Here is a 12,909-nt window from a genome sequence, read left to right on the forward strand (position 1 = left end):
CAGGTACATTGTGTTTCCAGCATACCAGGATGATGGCAGATTTCCTGAACAATGCTGTAGAAGCCTTAGCACAACCTCCTGTGCTACATGTCTAGTCACAGCAGCTCAATAGATCCTCCTTCAGTTTGCTCAGGGCTGTCTGTCCCATTTGACTGTTTCAGCTTTGAAGTTATGACAAATGGCTTCAGTGAAGTTGACATTAAAGCTGGAACAGTGGCAAAGGCTGAAATTGGATGAACTCTTCGGAAGGTATTAGTTTCCACAAAACTGATGGGAAAGTAGTGGGGATCTACATATCACCAATTCACAGCAGTACTGCTAGCTATTATCTGGTACTCCAACTATGAGTGCTGTCATTTCATATAATTGGTCCCAAATTAGTGGCTAGATTTTTCAGTGTTGTGAGGGAGGAAAATATTGTGTGCAAGATGAAAATAAATAATATGCTTAATATAACAGAAGTAATCAATAGAAGAGAAAGAAAATCATCTTAGGGTCACTTTTGGTGAACCTGACTTTTGATACCTAGACCACATTTACTTCACCAGCAAAAGAGAGCTGCAAGGGATAGCAAGTAGTTTTTGCAAAGAGACAGCAGTACCTGAAGCAAAAGACCTGGTTTCTCATTTAGCCTAAGGCCTTTTCCACTGCACTAACAGTGTAAATGAACTTACAGTGTGTGAAAATTGCATTTGCAGTTGTAGAAGAGCAAAATGGGCTTTTGTGTTTATGTCAGTTGGATTCTCTTTCTCCATTTCCTGCTTTCCAGCACATCTGCTATTGAGATAAGAATGGTCCTGAAGGACACCCTCAGTATGTATTGACAGCCCCAGTGTGTTCTGTTTTTTCCACAATGATTGCTTCAGCTTCAAGTTGGGTCCAAAACAATAGCTGTCTAAGAGGAGGCCTCTTCTGAGTTTCATTCATGGAGGTCAAGGTAATTAAATATATGGTTTGCTCAGCCAGTGAAAACTGAGAACAATGGATATGATTTTGTGCAAACAAGTGCAAATTGTGTGTTTAGAAGATACAGATTTTAAACACTATGCTTCTTCAAATTCCTAACTGCTTATGAATGGGCTATGGTCCTAGTTAGCTTTCTTGGTAAACCAAGTAACAACAACAAGAGGGTTTATGTGTAAATTCAGATTCAGCAATTGCCATTTTCCTGCCATTAGTAACATCTTATTTAAAAAGTCATTAAGACTGATACCAAGAATAATTGTTGACCATCTCTGTAAAAAATTCCTTCCAACCTGATAGTCTTACCTTTTGTCTTTTCTCCTTTCATCCACGACTGGCCAATACCACATTCCAGTTGTTCAGAAAATGAGATTAAGCAATTATGAGTTTGTTTAGGGAAAGACTGCATTTCTCCTCTTTTGTTTACCCTGTATTCTTAATTACTTTCGATTTCAAAATACAAGCTTTATATGGCATTACTAAGCTCCTACAGAATCTTCCTGAAGAGTGAAACAAACCATGCTTTTTCTTTTAGAGGAAGAAAGAAATGCCAAACTCTTTATAAAAAGTCTTGATTGCAGCAATGTCTCCTTTTCCTCTCTGTTCTGCTTTTATTCATAGAATTCAGGTTCTTTTTAAGATATGTTTTAATTTCCTTTGCAAAATCTGAGTCAGCTTCATCAGCTCAGTCAACTTTTGGCAGCCCTCACTTTATTACTATATCTCCTACCCTTCAATGTAGAACTTTCTTGCTGATCAACCCCTTTCTTCATTCCCCGTAGGCACTCTACTTACTCCAAATATCCTCTTTAAGCTGTTATTAATTGAGCATAAGATTACATATTTTTCATGTCTTGTGCAAAAAAAAAAATTGAAATCACAGAATTTAACACATTTATTTAAAGCCAATATTATAGTTTAGCAAATATGGATATCTATCAGCATATCTGCACAATCCATAGTGCATACCAGTTGGTGTCAAAGCAGTAATTAAATACAGTGCAAAAGCAAATCAGGTCCTCCAAATGTTAATCTCATTATCACCTTCTCAGCACTGCTTGCCAGAAAGTTAACAGCCGTTAAAGCTCTGCTGCTCATCCAATCAGAATATTAAATTAATCAGTATGGCCTGACACAAATATTGCCAGTGGTGTTAATCCTTTGCTTTGTACATAGCAAATGGGGAAATAGGTGCCTGTCTGTGGAGCTCGATGCATTCTTATTAATATTTCAAATGTGCATCCCACTTTGGAATGTTTTATGTCATGGTGTGCGATGAAAAGTTTCTCAGAGACTGGAAAATGCATCCCATGTCTGGTTCCCAAGCTCTTTCCCTCGCCTGTGTTTTTCTAGCACTGGACATAGCTTGCTCTATTCTCTCTCTCTGTGCTGTCATATGATTTCCTGGCAAATTTTTAAAAAATGTGGCAACAGCCTATGAAATCAGATATGATTAGATAGATGTACCCAGACAGGCTCCAGCATTCAACAGGCATCTGTTGTACGGAGCCATCTGAGTCACAATATAACATTGTTCCTTTAAATACATTTTGGGTATCACAAAATCTATATAGGTTTTTTTTTTTCTTTAAGCAGACAAACGTGTGAAAACAGTGGCTGAAAGAACTCTCCTGTGTTGTAAATCTTGGCTAATGAAAGACGTCATGTTCTCAGAGACTTGGATACTGTTCGACTGAGGCCTTTGCCCTGCCTTTGTTATGATAGTTGCAGCTAAGCCATGATCCTGTCAGAATTAATCATAGATAATAAAAAAATATTAAATGTACATAATTCCACCTTTCATGTTGATGCTTTTATTTATAAATAATGCACATCTATAAAGAGCATGTTTACAGCCTTCCAGAATTACAACTCTGTGTGCACATTCAGATGTGCATATGGGTATACATGGATGTATATATACATGAGACTACACATATATGGGAGAATATATATACATGTATATCCATGTGTATAGAGCTACCTAAATATCTTTGTATGTGCATATCTATATAAACACAGAATATGCATACAGGCATATACTCATGCTCCAAGAGGAATAAATATTCATTGCTTATTTTAATAATTCATCATAATAAATATTTATATAACATACACAATGATGTGTTGTGGTATAAATGTTTCAGTGGCATGAGTTGGGGCTGAATACATTATTTATGAGTGACAAAGCCACAAGTAAGTCATGCAGGTCAGCGATAAAATCCTTCCACTTCTTTCTCATAAATTTCTCACATATTATCAACAGAAGAATTACTTCTCAAATGTGTAGAACTATTAAAAAACTATTTATGTTAATTTCCTTTATTAATGCCACTCCTTTTGACCTGAAAGCATTTAAATTGACTACAAAGACATACATAAATTTAACATTTTAAAATTTGGGGATTTTAGTAAAATCAAACTCAGTTGTCATTCATTAACAGAGAGTAAAGACAGCATTGAAACGAAGATGTTATTACACCCAAATTACCTATAACATTTTGAAAGTAGACCTGTGATGCTAAGAACAAGAGGAAGAACACAGCCCAATGCAGAGCAAAATGTAACACAATAATAACAAGATTTCCAGGACCCAGAGTCAAACATTTTGGGTTTTTTTGTCAGGTATAAGTACTGGAAAAGCTCCATATGGAACAATCTCTTCTTTGGTAGTAGGATTTTCTTTTTTCTTACTTAACAGACCATTGTGTGAAGCTGTTCAGAGGTGCGGAATATTCAATGCAGTCTTAGAGGAGATGGAATAGCGGCAGGAAAAAGATGAGACAGTCAAAGGTAACTGATAAATTGAAGAAGCATGAGATGAATTTTATTTATAGCATGGTTATCATATGACTACACAATTTATCTCATTGCTATTGCCATTACTCGTGTAATAATGTGCATTTGTTTGCTTATTTTTACCTCTGTCTTTTCACTAGTTTGGGTACAAGGTGCTTTTGTTTAGGTCCATAATATATTATTAAAAAATGCACACAATGTATCTTTTCCTATATCATATAATGCCATGGTGATGACAGAAAATGACTGGTATTAATATGGATAATTCTGGATAAAAAAGGCATATTTATCAAGAAGTGCTCAACCTGGACAAATAAGCAAGTACAATTTTGGAAAATATGACTGTATGTGGATAGTTTTCATATAGATCTTTTATTGTGATGGCTTGGAAAAAAATCTACTTTAGAATAGTATGGTACTAAAAAATTCACTGTGAATAATGCTTCTGTATATTTTTCCATGTATATATACACACATATACTTTGTCTTTAAAAAAATATATATTTTTATTACATGATCTTTTACATCTGTTGTTTGGAAGAGGGAAAAGAGAAGGCACCAGGCAAAACAATGTTTTTCCTCTGTCACATTAGCAAACAACTGCTGATACCAATACCTTGCAACCCCCTGCAACATAATACCAGTATCTCTTCTTCCAAGCCCCTAAGCCTAACTGTGCATATTTTCATTAATTATAATTTGGAGGAGATGGAGAGTTTCTTTGAGGTGACAGACAAACAGCAGGGTATCATGAATATGTATTGCATGTCTGAGAAAATAAATTAACAGGGGCCATCCACTCTGGTGACCCACTTAGGCTGTCATTGATGAGTGTGACAGGAAGGTTCTGTAAGAACTGAATTTGCATGACAGAATTTTCTCCTGATCAACTAATTTACCCTATGCATTTAGATTATTTTAAGCACTACATGGCAGTCAGATAATTAATCACTAAATCACCAATAGTGACATTAAGGTACAAGCAATACATTATTGCTGATTACCACTTAAAACTCTAGCTTGTCGGGCTTCGGCTCAAAAATTGGTGTAATCTTACACTCAGTAATGAAATATATCATCTGATACATTCATAAGGTTAGATGTTTAGGGAGAGAGCTTGATATGCCAGAAATAAATGTGTTTTCTTGTTCTTTATGACAAATACGCACAAATGATGGAAATCCCCACAGAAGTACTTGGTTGTCGCCAGTTATTAGATTATTATATTAAAAAGAAGTTCTATTAAGTTTAAGTGTCTAAAATTCCTAGAGTGAAAATGCTTGTGTGCATGCACATACATCTGTATATGTATAAGCATATAATTATGTGAATAAAACAACGTTTTCTGTGGCTTAGGTACCTTCAAACAACTTGTGCATTTTCAGCCAAATACACCTAAACATTAAGATAATATAAATAATTATTGAATTATAATAAAATACATCTCTAAAAATATGATAACATTACAATGTGTGCTTATATTATGCAGCAGGAACACAAAGGTGGCACCTTCCTGTGATGTAGACTTTTACTGATTCATGTTAGATTGATTCAATGCCTGAGCAACTTATAAGAGTCTCTCAGTCACTTTCTTAATGAGAAGAGATTGTCCTTAAAGTTATGCTTTGAAGACCAGATATAAACTGTCATGTATTTTAAGAAATGCATCAATAAAGGCATGTAAAAAGTAAAGTAAAAAAGGCTACCTGGTCTCTTAACAACTCAAAAGTGAAGAATAGAATTTTTTTTCCTAACAGACATACAAAAAGTCCTCTACTCTAAAAACTCACCAGGCATTCCAAATCCTGTTAATCACATAGGGAATGCACACAAAGAGCCTATAAAACCTTGTTTTGAAAAGTGGCAGAAAACTCTTAGAGTTTACATGTTTTTAACTGACTTTACACTACATGCTTTTAACGACAGCAGAAAGATCCAGCACAAAGTTCTTTAACCCAAGAGGCCTCTGACACTTTTAGAAACTTAAGCTTCTAAGTTGGAGAATAATACATTAGTGTTTGAGATCTGCTGTCTTTAAATATCTATGCTTGCTTGTAGTCAAAGAAACAAGTCAGGTCTAAACCTATTTATCCTGAGGTGCACTTGGCAAATCACTTGTTTGCAGCTCCCTCACAATGACCAGGAATTCATCAGTCCATGAATGTGTCTTGGGCCCCTTTTGGAGACATCCACTTATTGGGACATAATGGACTGGGAAAAATATAATCCATCTCGTAGCCAAGGTATTTCCTTCTACATATAATTAATTAGGATTTTTTTCCCCAAACAACAGCCACTTCTGACTCTGTTTGGGCTTTTTGAACAGTACTGAGAATGTCTCAGAAAGCAAAGTTCTGCCACTAATATTCTTTATAAATCCCCCTTGACTCCTATCACTGAGCAATTTCTTGTAAGGTGAGCTGCAATTCTATCTTAAAAGCTTATTTTAGTTCCCAACCAGCAGCTAGTTTAAGTGACTAGAGGAGCACAGTAAGGTGAGGCCATTCAAGTCATCAACTGAAATACTCTGGAAACTTAGAAAGTTGTGTAGGGTTATTTTGTTCAGAAACTCTGGAAGGACTGCTATTCACAATACACTCTGCAGGCAACAAAACTTTTCCTAGAAGTCTCTTAAAATCTGGGTTTAATAAATAAAGTGGTAGCTTTCTTGTGCCACCAGCAGAGAACAGGAAAGTCTGATGTCCTAGGAAACTGAGACAGATGCTTCAGGCTCTCCACAGTGTAAACCCTTGTAACCTGGGCTATGGAGGTAAGCACACAAACAGTAATCAAAGTACGTCTGCTGATCTTGCAGGAAGTTCTCTACCTGTACCTACTTTTAGAGACTGGTTTATCTCAACATGTGTCAGCAAGGCAAAGCTGTTTCTATGCTGTTACTGTCTGCAACTAATTTTCACATGTTTAGAGGAAGACTCTCCATGTCCTAAAACCCAAATTGTACCTATTGTCCTATCATTAAAGTCCAAGGATGCCTTATCCCAGGTTCAGATCAAAGCTGTTCTTCATACATAGCTATGAAGATCAGAGACTGTGAAACAGAAGCAGGTTTCCCAGGCAGTGCTAAAGCCCAAAAGGAGACAGAAATCATGTGATCCTTAGCCCATTCTGACCTAATATATATTAGACCAAAAGCAACTTAAAATCCATCGTTGAATAAACTGAAGTTTGTGATCTTGCAAAATATTTGTTCACATCATGTATGTTACTGTGGCAATAACAAAAACGGTTGAAACTGATATAACTTGCAGAAAGGAATCCAGATTGGTTTCAATAGAAAAGTGAGAAAGAACGTGTGAATCCAGAAATATAATCACAGGCTCATATGTAAGGGCTCCAAGAGAGGTGATGGCTTTATCCCCTGCTCCAAGTCCTGTATACACAGTGCACGTTAAATATACAGGCATTGTATCAGCAAATTTTACTGGGAGGGTAGAATCCAGGATTCATGTCCCACATCTAAGTCCATGCTTAAGCTAGTGGTCTCTCCCTGAACCTTCACAGCAGGTATGGAGGGTTTAGTTCTGTGACACCCTGCTCCCCTTTGCATTGCACAGAGTCATGTGCAGGGTCCACAGCAGCAATGGCAAATTCAGTCCCCCTCATACCAGATAGGATAACACCAGCTATTGCTGAGAGCACGTATCTATCCTGGCTCTACACCTTTTCCCCAACAGTAATACCATACTAATTCCCACTAAATTACGAATCCAATATCTGCCACTCTATCAGTCAAAAAAAGGAATTCCACATTTCCTGGAAAGCAGGAAAGAAAAAAGAATTCCCTGACAGCCTTGCTTACTTAGATAAAATGAAGATATTGACATTTGTTTGAAGTTTGGAATGCTAGCATAAATCCTCCTATTTTAGCAGGATTAGTGGGCAGAGTACTCATGTAATTCAAGAAATTGAATGTGTACAATTCACTACGTTTCAAAGTGAGGAAACGGGATATGAGTCATTTTTAGAGAAGACTGGTTTGTGAGCAGAGATATAAGAAAAGAGCATGTAGCATGAGATATAAAAAGCAAGGAAGTCCTTTCATAATTTTTTTTTTTGCTTCTCTTTATGCCTTGATGATGCCTTGATGCCTTAAAAAAGTAGTCTGCTCCTGGAAGGATATTAATTTTGACCAAGTAATTTTGAACAATGTCATCTTGGTAGAACATATTTTTTTTATTATTCTGTTCAAATGTATTTTTCTTGATTTATATATATCCTTGAGGGTTGTCTGGATTTTCAAGACTCATCTAGAAGGAAAAAGGCTATGGCCAGTAAACAACTTAATGAATTTCTTCCTGCAGCTAAACTTGTGTGGGGACAAAGGCCCTTTGTAACCACTGTTTCTCATATTTAGGATTTAAAAAAAACACATAACAAAAAATGGGCTGTTTTCTGCTCATGAGTCAATATTTTTCATTTACAATCAATGGAAAGAGTGGATTTTTTACACCAAGGGTTTCAGGGGGAAAAGCAACTTTTCTATTTTCCAAACATTCATAATGTACAAACTACAAGTGAAAAGAGTTATTTGCATGCTTAACTTAATCATGTGAATAGGACTGCTCAGTAGATGTACACGTGTTTGCAGAATGGAACCCCAAAAGACCAATCTTAGTCCCAGCGGAATTAGGAAAGGCTTTACCAATTATTTCAGTAGAAGCAAGATCATGACATGACATATGAATGAGAATTGATGGTTTAGAAACACGATTGTTTTCAGAGCAACTGTTTTGTACGCTGCCAATTTGTCCAGCTCCCTAAGGTCTGAGTCCCGTGATTCCCTGTCTTCACCGCAAAACCTACATATTGCTTCACCCTTACAAAAAGCAGTGAGATTAGCCATTTAGTTTGGGAAGCAGAGTTTTTTCTTAATTCTTAGCAGAATAATTTAGCTCAATAATTGTTTAAAACGGATAATAATAACTCTTCATATTAAGCAAGAACAGAACAAGAAACAAAGTGAGATTAACTTATAGTTGACTGCGAAGATGTCATGAACTAGTAGATAAATACACAGTCTGTGGGACAACTCAATCCCCAAAGAATTATTTAGCATTTAGTAAGCAATGATATTTAAAGGACAGTTTGTGGATGTAAGAAAAGGTACTATTTAACAAAATGCAGCCATCCATTTATTTGGACTCTTAATTTTTTCATAAGATAGAGTCAGAAATACAATTCATTTACATCTGCAGTGCGAAGTACTCTAGTTGAACTTCCAGTTTTGCAAACACTCACCAACTCCTTTGCTGAGCTCATTCTCCACCCTCCTTTCTCATCTCCTGCTGTTGGTTCCTTTTCCTTTCCCTGAATAAAAAAAAAAAAAAAAAGAGAGACTGCAGAAAAGAATGACCATGTGATTATATAATGATATTAATGTTGGGCCAAGCTTTCAGACAAAGCATGTAGACTCCAAATATTCCATTTGCCACAGTAAATAAGTTTATTTTTGGGTGTTAATAGGTTGCTTTTCCACCTAGGATCAAGCCACATCTTTGCATTTCAAGCTCTGTTCATGTCTCCCTGAAGTCCTTTGCCATTTATGTTATCAGAGCAGTAACAAAGTGAAAAGCTTGATGACTGTGAATTCAGATGAATTCTTTGGAAAATACAAGATGGCTGAAGGGCTGTGAAGGTGCTTAAGGAAAAGATTGAGGAATGATCTGTAAGCTTTTCTTAAGATGACCCATTAAGGGAAAATCTAACTGGCATCTCCCATCTTCATAAAATATCCAGTAGGTGAATTCTTAATGAATTATGGAGACATAGATGACTACTTTAGGTGCAAAACCAGCCATCAGCCTCTTCGCCACCCTTTGCTTTTTTAGCACTTCATGATAGGGAAATACTTTGAAATATTCCTCACGCTCATGTAATTCTTCACTTTGTTCCCCTCCTTTTCTTTCCCTTCCTTTGCATCTACCATAATGGAAGTTTCCACTTTTGCTGCTTCCTCATCTGGATTTTCCCTGTTCTGCTTTTAAAGGTATCTTCTCTGTTTCTCCACCCCTGCAGTCTGCATGTCCTCAGTCTCCCTTTCTTCGTGCTGCCAGCACCCCCCACCATCCATCCTGCTTGCTGCCCTCTTTGCAATCCTGCAAGCAAATCCCCGGTTTTGGCAGCAGCTTCCTGTCTCAGCTCTTTCTCTCCATCTAGCAGCAAGGCACTGCCACCTGCAGCGAGCAGCTTTGACAGTGACAACTGCACAGGAAACGGGAAGCAGCAAAATCTGGCTGCTGAGGGAGCAGCAGCTCTATAGATTTTGGAGATTTTTACTTTGGATTAGGAATCAGCTGTCCTACATTTTCTTAAATCCATTCTTATTTGATACAACATAAAAGAAAGTGTGACTTTTGCAATATTTAAACAGGACATGGTAGTGGAATATCCCTTGTGATACAAGCTTAAGATTTGTTACATTAAAATTACAAAGTTATGTCAAAGTCTCACCAGGCTATGGATGGTTCATTGGACACTTAGTTTGCTGTCTGATCTGAACACAAGTTTATCATCTCCTTGTGTGCTGCTGTCTTTTGCAAGTGGCAGTGCCTACCTATGTCTGCCTGATTTAACATCTCGCTTCTTCACAGGCACTGGAAAAGGATCCAGACAAGTTTGTACCCTGGTTTTAGGTGCTGCCTTACCAGTGAAAATCTGCATTAAGACGTACTCAGAGGTGTTGCTCTGTTGCTTGCAGGAGACAATAACAAGCACTTCAAGTTTGAAGAAATTCTCTTCTGACCTTTTGGGGACCATTGGTGACTACAGGAGCATTCAACTTTGGAGCCTGGAAATCTGTATTGATAAATTAAATGTGCTCTCTGGAACTGAAATCAACTGCCTGACATGTCCTATTTACACTATTAAACTTTCTTGGCCTTCAGAGTAAAATGGTTGTATTCATGTCTCATAGTGAGAAGATGTCCATGGCTAATGCCGACTCCTGAACTGCACCCAAGCATTGTTTCTGAAAGTATTCCTTATCCTGGGCCAAGTCTGTGCCAAAGCTGTTCTAAAAACAGAAGTTTTGACAATGGAATTGTAGTCTTGGAAGGATCCTTTGCCAATTTTTACTATACATGATGCAGTCTTTTATTATTTAACTGTTTGGAGCAAAATCTGGGTGCCTCAGACATGTTTGTTTCAGACTGATTTATTTCCTCTCTGGTGATACAATGCTTTTCTCAGGACCAGCTTGTTCTGCTCAAATGTGCAGACAGCTCAGCACCTCCACCATGGCTCCCCTCTAATAGAAATTCGGCTTCTCTCTGAGACAGAAAGCACATCACCCATCAATAGCTTTCAAAGAATAATAACCACTCACTCCCCTTCCATCCTGTACTTTTGCAGATTCAGTGCATCACAGATGCCAACTACTGCAGCTGAAGAGCTGAAAAGCTTGTTTAAGTGGGTGGACAACATGCCATCTGTATTGTGCACAGCTCCTTTGCCATGTCACAGCTTAGACCTGGACCTGCAGCTGACTTTACATTAATCACATCTCTAAGAACTGATTAGGCACATCTGGATATGGAATTATTTGAAGACAAGGTAGGAGAGCAGATATTGCCAGGGATGGACAATTAATGGACAGGGTAAGGGTCAATGACAGCACTGAAGAAGCAGGCAGCTCTGTCTTTTCTTTTCCAAACAGTGGATGTCATAGTATAACAGCTGTGGAGGGAAAAGAAGATAACTTGTGGGGACTCAAACCACAAAATTCATCAACTAGACTTACAGAAATTTCACAGCAGACTTTAACCAGATGAAAATAACTTGGTATCTGACATATCTGTGAAACACCAACATCTGTCAAAATTTTCTTTCACTGTTTCTGGATTGCTAAGAAATATTGAAAAAAAAGCTGTAGCTGAATTATTGCCCTAGCTTAATTCAGTCTAAGTTCATTTTTCCCTATATCTTGCTTGTGAAATCTAGAGAAGTCCCCAGGTCAAAACTGTTCTTGATTTTACTGACCTTAAGCCTGACAGCCAGATTCACAAACAGAAACAGGAACATTCCTAAAACTCAAACACATACAATCACAGAAGTTAGATTGCTTCCTTAATGGAATGGCCTAAGTTACTCCAGCAGACAAACTAGTCCTGTGTGTGTCTGAGAAATTATTTCAGCTCCTGCAGAGACCTCTGCACTTCAGGAAATGTGGAGTTAGTCAAGCAATTATCGTTCAAGGAGAAAAGAAAATGTTTATAAAATTTAGAAGCCTATTAAATAAATTCATATTAATTTCATTTTAAATTCAATTAAAAATGGAGAAACCTAAAAACTTTCACTTGACTATAGAGCTGAGAAAAAGACAGGGAGGAGAATCTTTATTTCCAGTGCAAAACTGGCCTGGCAGCACAGTTATACATAGCATTTGTGTTGCCCTATGGGAACTCTGCTATATGTTACATGCACAGTATTTTTCTCTCGCTCTCCTTCTCCAGATAAGCTAAGTCTGAAGCAGTGTATAAATGCATACCTGGCAGGAGGCCAGGGCAGAGTCATTAACTGTGTTCTGGAAAAAGAAGTGTCATGTAATGTCTGACCAAGAATTATGCAGCTGCTGAAGATAAGAAGATTTTCCCCTTAAAAATCATGAGAAATTACTACAGAGTCCCAGAAACTGGATGACCTAACCTGTCCATCAGTGAAGAGACAAACCCCAGTCTGCTGTTACTGCTGCTGCGGCACTATCTCCTAAGCCCTTCCACTTTTAGAGCCATCGGGCTGTAGTTCAGCTCACACTCATCCGAGTAGCCCAGCTCATCCAAGCAGCCATTTGACATGACATGTTCCTTTACAGGTGCACTGCTATAAATCAGGAGCGAGACCACAAAGGTTGGAGGGTTAGTATCAATATATAAGCAACATAAGCAAAACCAGGCTCAAACAAGAGTAAAAACTTTGGCCAGCTTTCTGAATTCATACCAAATGACAGATTTATGGAGTAGATTATAAACTATTCAAGGCAGGGACCATCCCTTTTTTCTCCAGTATTCCACATACTAAGATTGGAGCCTCCAAAGTATGAATAATTACATGTCTATTATAGGGGACATTTTTATTTTTAATCATAAAACCCAAAATTGACAGCAAAGTAGAAATATATCTTTGGAGAAA

This window comes from Falco cherrug, chromosome 6, assembly GCF_023634085.1.
Source record: "Falco cherrug isolate bFalChe1 chromosome 6, bFalChe1.pri, whole genome shotgun sequence".
NCBI lineage: Eukaryota > Metazoa > Chordata > Aves > Falconiformes > Falconidae > Falco > Falco cherrug.